Raw genomic sequence first — 13,554 nt, forward strand, 5'->3', positions numbered from 1 at the left:
GATGGACTGTTTCCACCTGACTTAAACATACCAAGAAAGTTTTCCAGCACCAGATSGGGCCAAACTAAAGGATTTTACAGGAACATCAGTAAGCTCAGTAGTTCAGGCCTTAACCATTAYAGACAAAGAGGAGGCTTAAAAAGATAAATTTATGGTAGTCAAAGCCTGCACACCAGCTGATCAGTGCATTTTAAGGGCAGGAAAATTGCCCAAGTTTGTAGTTTAACCCAATTTTGAATTCCGCCTGGGAGAGTTACTCTGTAAAGTATTTTGCACTGACAGGCCAGTCAAGTGTTTGCTCACCAATGGTCTTTGATTGCTTAAAACTATGTTTCATAACTAAGTACTAGCTAGTAGTAAGTAAACTGTTTTCCCAGTAAATAAGTTTGGATACAAATCCAAGCTTTAGCCCAAAAGTTAAGGCTGCTCYGAAACTGGATCCTGAATTTGTCCTCCTAACAGTTTGAAGAGATTTTTCTTCCCAAGTTTTAGACTTAGTTTAATCAAAACAAAGTTCTGCTCTCTTAACCCAGGCAGAAAAGAATAGACTGCAGTTTATTTTAAGGGTACAATGAGAAGCTATTGGCCCAAGAGAAATATGTTCTCCAGAGCAGAGAGGTCTGATAGAGGGCTCAAAAGCTGCAGACTGCAAAGGCAGTGAAGCTTTTACCTCTGGGAAAAAGAAAAAAAATGCCTGTTGCACAGTGGATTCAGTTTTTAAAAGATCAAGTTGCATTAAAAGAAAATATGAGATATTTCACATACACTTGAAAGAAAAAAAAAACTCTCCATAGTCAATATTGTATCACAGGAGATAATGTGGAAAGAGAAGCAATTAAAAATCCACCAATAAAAATGCAACTCAGCAAAGAAGCTGAGGGAAGGTGGTGGCCAGCAATGCATCTGGAGGGACTGAAGGGCATTCTTTGAAAGCCAGTCTGACCGCTATTGAGTTGCATCTTGAACTGAGAAGACAGAGCTAAGATGTGTTAATAGGAATTGTGCAGGGGGGCAGTAGTTACACTGAAGAAGTAAAATTTGCTTCTGATGCCTGTAGCGAAAGACAACAGCTCTGATTTTAGTGGCATTATAGCAGTAACATGAATCAAGATGTACAGTACACAGATGTGAAACTGAGCCAGATACTCTTTGCATTACTTTTAATTAATTAATTAATTAATTAATTAATTTTACACCAAATTTGCTCATGCAGGGACTTACGGATTGCTCTGGTTGAGTAGGAGTGGGATGAGTCAGCTAGCTCAGGTTCCTCCAGGTCACAATTTGCATTAATGTATTTAAGGATGGGATAAGCTTTGGTGAATTTGTAGTTCAACATGGGCATCTGTTCTGCTTATTGAAAGTATCAGCTCCATCTGATGCAAGTCACTGTTGGCTCCATTAACTCTGCTGGATCCCTGAATTGAAGTGTCAACTTTTTCTTTCTTCTCTTTATCAGTTTTATAATGTTACTTTTTAAAATCAGAGCATTCAGGACCAAGATCTGAACAGGTCAGCAGAAACTAAACCAGTCTTTATATATTCCTAAAGAAATTAAACTTAGACATTCTTATGCCCTCTGTGCATAAAAATGTACATTTTCATTTGTCTTTCAATCTCCCCTAGCTTAGCTATAAATTAGATTTGAACAGTGATTATCAGTATAAATCCACATGGAAGATGAAACCTRAACTACTCTTAAGTTTATCAACTCATTTCTTATTCCAAAACTCTTTTTATTTTTCTAGCCTATCTCCTGTAAAAAGCTCAAAAGACAAGACCCAAGCTGCCTCTCCTTAAAGTGCATGCAACTCCAAGAATGTTGTAAGAAGAAGAACTGAAAAGGACCTCAGGTTCACCTATTCCATTCCCCTATCCACAGGTAAGATTTAGGGTTTGATTGTTAAACTAATTAATTTAAATAGCACTTGCTTCATTTAGAAAAGAAGTGAGATTTTGCTGTGATAAACTTTTGTTTATTTAAGTAGACTTTTGGGGGAGATTGCTGCTGCATCTAAWCATTCCATCATCATCTTCAACAATTAGACCGTGAGGACTCTCTGTGCTTTGTGATAGATGAATGATCTCAAACAGCACGTGTGAATGAACTGAAAGATATTTCATTTTGTACAGTAATTTCTAGATTTCTAAAGGCAATAAAAACATTGAAATGATTATACCAATCTAACCTGTTTTGTTAGTGACATGAACAGATGTGAAATTTGCAGAAACTGCATAAAACACGGTATACAGACAGTAGACAGATTTTATGGCTGATAGGCTTTTTTCCCCTGTAGCTCTGAATCCGTTCGAGTTTGTTAGAGCATAAACACCCAATCTATTGTCAGGGTGAAAATGAGGAATGAAGGGTAGAAGGAATACTTTCAAACAGGAAAAAAATGAAATGAAGCTGACCAAAACAATAAAAGTCTGAGGTAAACTTCAAACTTTCTGTCCCATCAAGCGTATAAGACACATTTGCCTCAGGCCTCTTTAATTTGTGAGATTGACACATGTGTTGCTAAAGATCTTGGAAGGATTACAGCCTGGGGTAAAATTTTTCATTAGGATGAACAATCACTGAGCAATTCTCTTTAAAGTTTGCCAGTCAGGAAGATTTTCTTTCAACTGTGTGTACAGGGATCTCTAACTTACCGGWGATTGTCTCTAACTCTACTCTTTCCAGTTCTCCTTTTAGCAGCTGGGTTTCTCTGATTTGAATTGCAGCCTAATTCTGCAAGATTTTGGCAAGCAATACCCATTTCTTTTACTGCTTAATGGGCTTCCGTGATCTTCARTGTATTGCTGAAGCCTGTCCAAGTCAAAGAAAATTATATTTGCTATATTTGCGTTACTGGAAATTTTACAGGCTTTCACATGACCTTAAGATTGGCTCATGTAGGAGCTCATMCTTATCTTCTTAGCTTGAAATCCACTGGTCAGATTCATGGCACTGGAAACCCCGTTGAACATCTGGGCAGGAAACTGGCTTGATCATTTTAAAAGACTGACTTCCCAGAGAAGAATCACCATGTGAGCAGCTTTGGAGCCATGTGATAATTAGAACATGTGTGACAGCAGATGACCATAGTTGATCCACAATACTGACATAGAGGTACCAGCAACACCCTCTGTAGACTTTGGATCAGTTTTTCCTGAAAATCTCTTTGGAAACTGAACAAAACCTGCACATAGATAAATGGATGTGTGGTATAACAACAAAGTGAGAGCAAATAAGCCAGTTAGGTGATTTCTTTGATTACTTATCTGAAAAAGTCATTTCCCAAAGAAAGCTTTTTTACTCAAAATAAAGAAATGCTAGTTGATCAAATGAGGTTGTAAATAGCCTCATATGGCTTTTTGAAAAAAAAAAAATTGCTAAATATTCAGAACAGGATAGTGAGATTTTAATAAAAGGAAAATCACACAAAGCCCAAATATAGAGTAGCTTTGCACCTTACACACATGGACATGTACTTTATGAACAGTCAATGGGACTAAGCWCCTGTTTAAAAAGAGTATAATGTTAGAGTGTTGATAAAAAGCTCTTTTACATAATTTATTACATTCCATTATTAGTCTTTAATATTTTTCTGATTCTGTAAAAGAATCAGCTTCCATTTTTCCAGCAAAGCTTGTAACAGGGCAATTATATAGTATGCTGGAGTGCATCCTCTGGCACTATAGCRTGAGCTAATTGCAATATTCTGAGCTAGGTTATTAGCTACCTTTTCCTACCCAAAATTGCAGTACTTCTCCACTAAAAAAAAAAAAAAGCCCTGCCTCATTAACCTGCTTCATTTGTGTATGAGGGAATCCGTCAACTCAAGTAGCTCAAAGAAAGASTCATTTTCCTGACATAATTCAGAAGAAATATTTATGTATAGCAAGTGAGAACATGGAAAAACTACTTCAGAGTACCCACTAGGGAGAGTTGTTTGGAACAGCTGTAACTTGATTATTAAGAAAATAAAGTTTAATGGGTATAGAAACATAAAAGCCACAAAGCCATTGTTTTTTTAGTGCATAAACAAACATTGGCAGCCTTGACAATTGTGAATGGTCTTCCCTGCCTACTCTGTACTGTTTAACAGGTGGCATTTTGTACTCAGTCTTCATCAATGGAATAATTTGCCTGTTAAAAAAAAAAAAGATAGTATCTTCACAAATAATTGCTACTTCTATACATAACTGGCTTAGTAAGTTAAGCAGCAGGGGTGAAATCTTGGCAGCATCAAAGCAATTCACGTTTACTCTTGTGGCTTTTGGGACAGGCTGCCATTGCTATTTAAAGCAAAACTTTGAGGAGGAATTCTCATAGTTGCCAGGTAAGAGTTCAGCAGCAGCTTAATTAGTGATGCAGGTGACCAAGTCCTCATCCAAGAAGACTGTATGTTAACTGGTGGTATTTAGAAGAAATACAGCACACTTAGAAATCATTTGCATGGCARCAACCTCTCAAATTCCAGACAAAACCCAGATATGTATTCTGTGACAAATGTGCATAAAAATAAACCTAGCCCCTTTCCCAGAAAGCTCACTCTTTGACTATGCAAGGCAAAGGATAAGAAAAAAATAGTCAAGTGTATTTTATAGATACAATAAAGATTAGGAAAGATGAAGTGAAATCTACTCAATATTCAACTTGTGCTTCAAGAACAGAACTTTCCTACTTAGGTGCTATATTTTAGAAGAAATGGTTGTATCAAATGCATTTAGATTAAAAAGCTTCAGAGAGCCATGCTCAGAGCTAAATTGGTAAGCAATGTAACCATAAAGATCATACCTTTTCTGGTTTCTAAGTCTCAAATGTCTCTGACCCTCATATTGTAAAGAGAATTTCTTCCCTTGTTAGAACTGATTGCATACAAATGTGTACTTTTTAACAACACTATCAAGAGAAAATATTTTTTTTCATCTCATGCTGCTTTTCTGCCTCCTTTCTGACAAGCATAACATTATGCAGAGAAGCATAAAGCTCAATGATCCCCAAAACACTTAAATAATCCCGTGAGCTTCCTATAGTCAGCTGTGATGCTTTCCAGTAGCCGGCATTCAGAAAGGTCTTGCACGTGCAGCAGCCAGCCCTTAGTGTGCCCTATATCTGACTTTCTCCTTTAAGGCTTCCCCTGTCACAACATTACCCCCAACACAGCCCTGTTTAAGAGTTTCTTTGCAAAAAAGGAAAATTGGAGTCAGCTATCTCAACAGTTGCTAATAAAGCTGCTTGGCTGGACCTGCCAGAACAACCAGTTGCTTCTGTTATCCATCACTGAGCTCATTGGTTTTAGCTGATTTTCTGGCTTAAAACCACTGATGAAAACTCAGCAGTTGCCAGGGAACAAACATTTAGAAGAAAAGTTGAGTAGTTTTATGTAGCGTGTTTAAAAATAAGAAGATACTTGGATAAAAACACACACATGTAACAGAAATACTCTCCAACTGTAGAGAAGACACATGATTATGTAATGAATGTGCCACTGGAGCAGTTCTGTCAATGACAGTGCTTATGAAGTTTGTTTTCAGAGGAAGAACATGGAGAAATACCTATTTCTAAGGATATTAGAAGGAGTAGTGATTCAACTTGATTTAAATTACTAGAATAAAATCAGAGCTGATTCATTATTATTGTGATTATTAGCARAAATCAATTGATGCCCAGTTTGCATTTTCACTGCAAGCCTGTCTGGTCCTAGTGATGGGAAGGGGACAGGATTMCTAAGTGTTCTTGCTGAGTTGAAACCTAGGAGTTTAAAGTAATTGAAAATAAGCAAATATTGTCATTAGCTGATTTTTAGGTCGAAAATGAAACCTTGACTTCCTGGTGAGGTTACAGCTTTGAGGGGAAATTAGGAGGGAAAAGAAAAAAGAAGTGCAAGTCATAAAAGGAGTTTAATTTTCATTCTTAGTGGAAGTCATTCATAATTCAAAAAGTTAACTTTAGACCAACTGCAGCCTTCCTACATGATAGAAATACATCCATTTTTTTTTTTTTGTCTTGTGCTTGATGGGGGAACTGTATGGCATTTCCATGAATGTCCTTTATTTTGTGGACTGGCATAGAAAACAAAAAAAAGAAATTTTGGAGGGAGTTTTAGAAGTTCATGATGAAGAAGTGTTAACTTTTAGACATGGGGTGTAAGTTTTGCTTTTCTCACTGAAAGATCTTTTAAAGCAAGACATGTGCTTAAAGCGATGTGTGCTTCTAAGCGATGTGTGCTTCTAAGCCACACATACAGGGAAAGTTTGTGAAAGTAAATTAGACCTTCACTTGCTTTTCTGCTCTTCCTTTTGTCAGAAATGAAATCTTCATTTTGATCAAAGGAGTAGTCTTTGATACCAAAAGAAGCATAATTAGTTCTGTTTAAATTTTGGTAAGGAAAAAGGAAAAGCAGATATTTCCACTGCTTTATATATTCTTCATTCTTTCTATGTGTATATTCTACACATAGAAACTTCTGCTGTCTTTTTCTTACTCAGACAGGTGGCTATAGATTCTGCTTCTCGGTGTAACATGTCTCAGTTCTGCACATTATCCCCTGTGAGCTGTACCTTAAGGATGAAGAAAGCCACATCTTCATCATTTGTTTTACTCATGCTGTGAGAGCAGCTGATACACTACAACCCCAAAGACACAAAGGTCAATTCACCACTTCCCAACAGACCAGCTAGTAACAGTCAAGTCCTCCTGGTTCCTTTCCTTTTCAGGAGACTATTGATAATCTTTCTGAGCAGTCAAATCAATACTTCCTGCTCCATAGTGCCAATTCCATGCCAAACACGGTGTATATGCTCAGCATGAGTCTAGGAGCTTTTTGGCAACTTCAAGCTAGGAAAGTCTAATTAATTCATCTCTGAAGCCACAATGTAAATTAGGGACTGGCTCAATTTGACTCTGCAGGATGTTCTCACAGCTGTCTTCCCCCTCACAATCTGTTTCACCTCAGAACAAGTGAAGTGCAAGGCTAGCCAGCGTGTATACTGAATTATGCATTCAAATTGCTTGTGCTTAAGCCCCTAAAAACATCCTAATGGCTTAATTAAGCCAGAAACTGTGCAATGCATCTACTTAAATCTTCACTTCCAGATCTCCTTGTCTTTGGAGGAGCTGGCAATGTGTCCATAAGCAGCAATAAGACAGTAAGCATAACTAGATTGATAGGAAATCGTTGACATGATAGCTTCTTACTTTATCATTTAAATTATGTCATCAGGTATTGGTCAGGGAACTATACTGGTACAGCAGACTATATGAAGCATACACTAGGATGAAAGAAATAGCAATATGTATTTTGCAGGATATGTGTGTGGTAGGAAACTAGGCTTTAGTTAAAAGCCATGGTCATCCATAGGTCTTACTCTCTTGCCCTTGTTCAGAGGAATGGTAAAGTAGAGATCTTGCTCTTTAAAGAAATAATGGACATTTTCAAGAGAAAAATGATAGGTCATGGTTTCAGAACAAAGTTACAAGCCATAAAGCCAGGATGGCATAATTCCCAAGAACTTTCTCCTATGTTTTCACGCAAAAAAGAATTTTAATTTCTTTTTAGATTTAATTTTGATGCCKTCTCTCCCAGACAAAAGGATATGACTCTCCTATGTCCATGATTATTGTGGAATTGAATAGATCATTCCAACTCTCCTTACCTCCAAAATGAGAAATGTTCAAAAGTGTGAATTTGAGTGGTTATGTCAATATCTGTTCTCTACTATAGATCTGCTCTATGGTGTATTTCTCTGACCAAATTTGGGGAAGGATTGGGGAAGGGAGGAGAAAAGCATGACTTACATTCACYGAAATGAAAAACATATATCTAGACATTTCTTTTTATTTTAGCTGTCACTCCCCTCTCCCATCTTTCCCCTTTACGAGCAAATAAACCCCACAAATTCAACCAGTTTCAATCATTTATATTATGCATCATATACATGATATGGCTTCATAATACACATTACATGAAGTGCAAAATTTACTGTCTGAAATGTACAGAATACAATGTACAACTATAACTAGCATCAGTGTGTAAGCTCCATCATGTATCCTAAGCAGATGTAATGAAGGAGTCCTAATGTATTTCTCTCTTGGCATCAGATCTGGAGTTTGACTTATTTGGAGTAAGCCTCAGGGGACAAAAGTGAGACCACAAAGTGTGCCATGCCAGTCAGCACTTCGCACTTCAAGAAGGGAAGTTTGCAAAGCGGTGCTTTGTTCAGGTTGGGTTCTTCCTCCACATATCAAATCTGTTTTGTGAAATACATCTTCAAATAGGACCTATCATTTCTCCTTGTCCCATCATACCTTTGCAGAGCTGTGCTGCTATTTCTTTTCTCTTCTGGGATTTCAAGGGCCAGCTGTCTAAATCTGAAGGTTTTTGGAAAACAGTTTACGATGCTATATTATTTCAGGCTGACTTTTCTGCAACAGGGCCACTTCCCCAGATGTAACAGCCTCTGGAGATGAGATTTGCTCTACCTGGGTGCTTGGTTGTCATGATAGCCTCCATATAAGATCATGGCCATTATAACCTTGACCATCATATGATTCTCCATCTGTGTTAATTGTCATTTACACTTGAAACTATTAACTGACAATAGGTATTGTGTGTCCCAATATTTGAGTTTCATGTATCAAGTTTCTGGGTATCTGAAGGGTTTAAGATTACTTTCAAAGAGATAGTTCCTAGAGGTGCCTAGGATTCTTGAGTGATTTGGAATCACTCCAAGGTTCATAGCAAGAACTAATCCTAAACTGCTTCTACTCCCCCAAAACATGGGTGTGTTACTGAAATCATTTGCTTCCTCTCCATTTAAAGCTCTAATATGACATTTGTCTCAAAGTTATTTTCTCAGAAGAGCAGAGCAGCCTGAGTTACATGCAGGAAAAGAGAGGGGATACTCCTATTATGTCCAGGACTTGGCATATGAGAGGTATCATGGCGTGGGGGACCTGCTAATAGCTGTGAATATGAAAAACCCAGGAAAAGTAGAAAGTTCTAGATAGAAAGGAGAAATCATCACAGTCTAGGAACTGAAACTCAAGCTTATCCATTGCCTCTGTTTATTCGAATTCCTTTTTAACCATTGGTTCAAACTTGTTTACTAGAGAATTCAAAACATGTTCTTGGATTTCAAGCCTGTCTGTTGTGATTATCCAGGACAACAAAGTCAGGGATGGGATAGGAAAGCCCTGGTGGCCAGATGAACCTGGCTTACATATCCCATTCASATTGTTAATGGGATGCACAGGAGTCTAATCTGAACTTCAATGTCATATTAGCAAATCAAAATGCCTTGTGACAACATAAATCCCCCATGGTACTGGTGACTTTCTGAAATGTCTCATTAGATCTTTGTATCTGGATAAATAAAGCAGGGACAGGTTTGGCAAAAGTGGATGTTGCTTCCATGAATTCTCATTGTCCATCACATCTTTTCAGCAAGCCACAACAGCAACTCTGGAATGAACTATTTTCTTTGCAGCCATTTTGTTGTTTTCCAGAGCTGTCTTATCAATGTCAGATATGTGCATGCATGCAGTGAACATGCAGGTGTGATGGAAGGAATCCAGAGCAAAACTGAGAAAGTTTGGCAGCATGAGAGGCTAGACCTCCCATCCTTTATAGATATCTGTCATAACACTTCAAGTCAGACCTTTCTAGTTTTATTCCTCTCATCCCTTCCTAATCTCTGCTTTATAAAAGTCTTGAGTCTTGAGTTCTGCAAAGCAGATCCCCCATATTTTATTTAATCATACAATTTAATATCTGTCTTTTCTTTCCTTCACTGACACTATTAAAGAATTTCCAGAGAGACTAGAATGACTTCTTCATTCTGTCCAGAGAAATTAGAATGACTTTAGTGCTCTGAAGCTACTCTGGCCCAGTCAAATACTGACATGAATCAAATAAGAAAGGTCTTCCAGTTTCAAAAGAAGAGGGACAATTGGAACTACAGTCATGAAAGTTGGAGCATTCTGGGTTGATTTCAAGGTCTCAGGTTTGATGATGTGTTTTACCTCCATGGGCCAGTGAACAAAGTCTAATGGGAATAGGTGCAGCTGAACTGCTGGCTCGAACATGTTGGACTGTGCCCCTGTGTTTCCTCTTTTATCACGTAGCTTTATACTCTGAAATCAGCCTCATGCTCTTTGTTATGGAAAGCATGACATGAACTGCATGGAAAATTGAATGGTGTCAGAAGTTAGACATTTTTCATAACTCTCCATTTAGTAACCAAAGGCTCAGCAAGTATGGAGATAAGTAATTCCAGGGCTGGTGGAWTACTGATGTTTTCCTACCAAGAAGGCAAGCAATTGCACAAGGTAAATGGTCCTGGGCCTTGGCTGTTCTGCTAAAGGTAGAAGAGAAATGTCTCAAGAAAAATGGGAGTGTCCTATTGAAAATGGCTATCACAGCAACAAGTCCTCATGAGAAACGAGCTCTTTGCTCTTCTCAAGAAAGTGAATGGTGCAGGTGACTGATTTAAAAGGGAATCTGCACCAGAAGATGAAAGAATTTCCAGTTGAGATGCCTGATTAACAAAGGGCACTGAATCGTTTAACATATTTTAAGCATGCATCCTGCATTTCCCTCTTAGAAGAATTGATGGGTAATTAAATGGAAAACTACTCATTGTTTTCTGTCAGTGTAGATTATGGTGATGTGCTAAGGTCTTTGTTTTAAATTAGGGTATAAGTATAGATGGTAGGGTCACTAGGTTCAGATCTAGACTCACGCATTCTGTTTGGCAGCCCAGGCAGGAATTTGGCTTGGGAGTGAATCAGAATTTTGGCATCTTCTTTCAACATAGGAGAAAGCTGTGAAATCCAGTCTGCAGCTGAAGCTTTTGAGAATTTTTTAGGTACTTGAATGCATCTACCAGAGGAGGGCAAGCTTTATGTCTAGCTCTGAAAAATGGTCAGTCTATATAAGTGAAAGTTTTCARTCAGATTTTCAATTTGCTTTTCTGAATCCAGTACCACATTTACATATTCAAATTAGGGATCATGAGTTGAGAAGGACTGAATATTTTCTCTGAAATCAACATTGGTTGATGTTTAAGAACATCTCTCAAAATTGCAGAGGACTTAACATCTTATCTGCAATTCAAGCAAGATTTTCACACCTCAGTGCATTAAACCAGACAATTCATGCAAAAGTCAGAGCAATCGGATCTTCTGTCCAGAGCTGTGAGGCTTATGGCACTGTAGGAGATCTCTGAGCTCAGTATGGAAAACATTTGTTTAAGATAATATAAAAAGTTGGAGAAGAGCACATGCAGTTTTTCTGAAAGATTTTCACAAAGTATAAGCAGAACACTCCATGTGTCTGTCAAGACTGAACTCGAAAGGGAGTTCCCCAGATACCTACAAGAATTGAGCACTACATCTTATAACTTTGTCAGAAGCCTTTATTCCATGAAGTAAGTGTTTTTTTTTTTTTGATTTCCCAAGTTAGTATTTATATTCAGACTTAACAATTAGTATGCAAATATTTAGCTCTCTTTGAGATTCTGGTGGAGGCATGGGGATCTCTACAACTGAAGTACTTGACTCAGGAAAATACGTTTAGTACATTACAATAATTGTTACTTTGCAGTTTTGGGGKTTTTTTTTGAGAGAAAAAGCAAATGCATCCATTGCACCATTGCACTTCTCGCTCTGTGCAGCTAATAAACTGTCTTCCAGTTATGCTGGTCTGGCACTTACAAAATGTCACCTGGGAAGCTCAATACAGCATGAGCACAATGAATGTTCCCAAGAAGTCCCAGTTTTKGGGACTGATAGGGTTCTGGGGCATCTGCTATTGCACTGTCTCTTTTGAGGACAAGCATCACAATCATAATAATGCTTGTATTGATTTTCACTATGAAAATGAAAGCTCAGGGAATTTAAGGTTCTGGTCTGAATATATTGGTGCTGCACAATAGACAGTACATGTAGTTTTTTGCTGTACTGTGCAGTAGATAGTGCTGAGTCTTTTCCTTGCTAAACTAACAGAATCACACTTTGATAGGGTTATTATTTACAGTGAGAGATCTGAGTTATAACATGCATAATGCAGCATCAGCTTTGGTGTAACTAAGCCCTTAACCTTATGAGCAGCATAACAGCGATTTCACATTTAATGTTTTACATGTGCATGGAAGCAATGAGATCAGAATTATCTGTTACAGAAAAGCATGATAGGATCCTGTTGGCAAGGAGATGGCACTAACAGAAGTTTAAACTAGAAGTAAATCCCTGATTTTTACAGTGAGATTGATTAACCARAAGATCAATTCATAGAGGAGCTACAGGAGATTTTCCAGCATTGGGTGACTGTAAATCAAACCTGAGTGTCTAAAAAATGCCATAATTCTATAACACTAGAATGAAAGAAGAGTTTACAGAATGAAAAGTGGAATGGCTATTTTAGATATATTAGGTAGAGTAGTCCTCTATGGTTTTTTAAATCCACAGGTGTTAAGAGGAATCTTACTGCCGGCCATGATTTAGCAGAGGGTATATTTGAACTGCCTTAAACAACCTGCTTTGTCATCAGGATGGCCCATGTTGAGTACTTTTGTTCTCTTGGCTAATATGTTRCTTAAGCTGAACTAGCAAATCTATTGTCTCTGGCACGGACTATAAAGCGTTTAGAACCTCAGCTACCCTGATGTTTAGTTGGGTTTCAGAGCTCAGTTTTCAAAAGCTTCTCCAAAGCTTGCAGGCTAAATTAACTTGCTGAAGAAAATAAAGGAAATAAGTATTTCCAAATAAACTGGGCACTTCTGTAGCTTCTGATCTCTCTTATACTGGCATCAATCTGTCTCTTTCTCTTACATGGAAAGCAAGATAAAAATCTGACCCATTAGGTCTTCAGCAACAAACCCTATAGCAGACAATTCCTGAAAATGGGAAAGGACATAACTACTTTACAATARCATTTTTTCATCTCTATCAATGTATTTTAAAAGCAGCTTGACCTTACTCCATGGCCATTTAATTGTTGTGAATCATTACAAGTGGCTTCAGGAAGCCAAATTTTCTAGAAGAATATGTGCTGGCAAAATATATTTTGTTAAAAGGAACTAGTATATCCTGAAAGGCACTATGTTGGAATAGAGGCAGTAGGTCTGTGTTTTGTTCTCAGATTTAGAAATCTGATGGTGCAGAGACTCACAATCATCTGCCTCTTAAATTTGCATTCAGGCTGATATCTATATTCAAAGACTCTGATGTAGATGAGTATTTGACATGAGCAAAGAGGTTTCTGTCCACATGAGAGGATTTTGCTGCTTCACAGAAATGAAAGAAATAGTTACCAGCATAGTAACTAGGAGTGCAAATAAAACTGAGGATAGAAAACAGAGCTAGGAGACCAGCTCCAGTTTTCATTATGGTCAGATCTTAAAATCAAATCTGTTGTTGAATAATGTGTCTGTACCTGGAATCGGAACAAAATCTCTCCTTCTGAGGGAGGAAGATGAAGGTACAGTGTGCCTTGAATATGATGCACCAGCAGGAGACAGTTCATGGCAGCAAAATCCACAGAAGCAGTAAATTTCTCCTAA

General features: G+C 37.8%; 1 long non-coding RNA gene across 1 annotated transcript; it reads left to right on the forward strand.

The window, feature by feature from the left end:
• Positions 1 to 1,370: 1,370 nt before the first annotated feature.
• On the forward strand, positions 1,371 to 2,177 carry LOC112957186. The gene is made up of 3 exons (XR_003251172.1): positions 1,371 to 1,512; positions 1,749 to 1,882; positions 1,989 to 2,177. It is a non-coding gene; the product is annotated as an uncharacterized LOC112957186 (long non-coding RNA).
• The last annotated feature ends 11,377 nt before the right edge of the window (positions 2,178 to 13,554 follow it).

This window comes from Nothoprocta perdicaria, unplaced genomic scaffold, assembly GCF_003342845.1.
Source record: "Nothoprocta perdicaria isolate Ctin4 unplaced genomic scaffold, notPer1 scaffold_7, whole genome shotgun sequence".
NCBI lineage: Eukaryota > Metazoa > Chordata > Aves > Tinamiformes > Tinamidae > Nothoprocta > Nothoprocta perdicaria.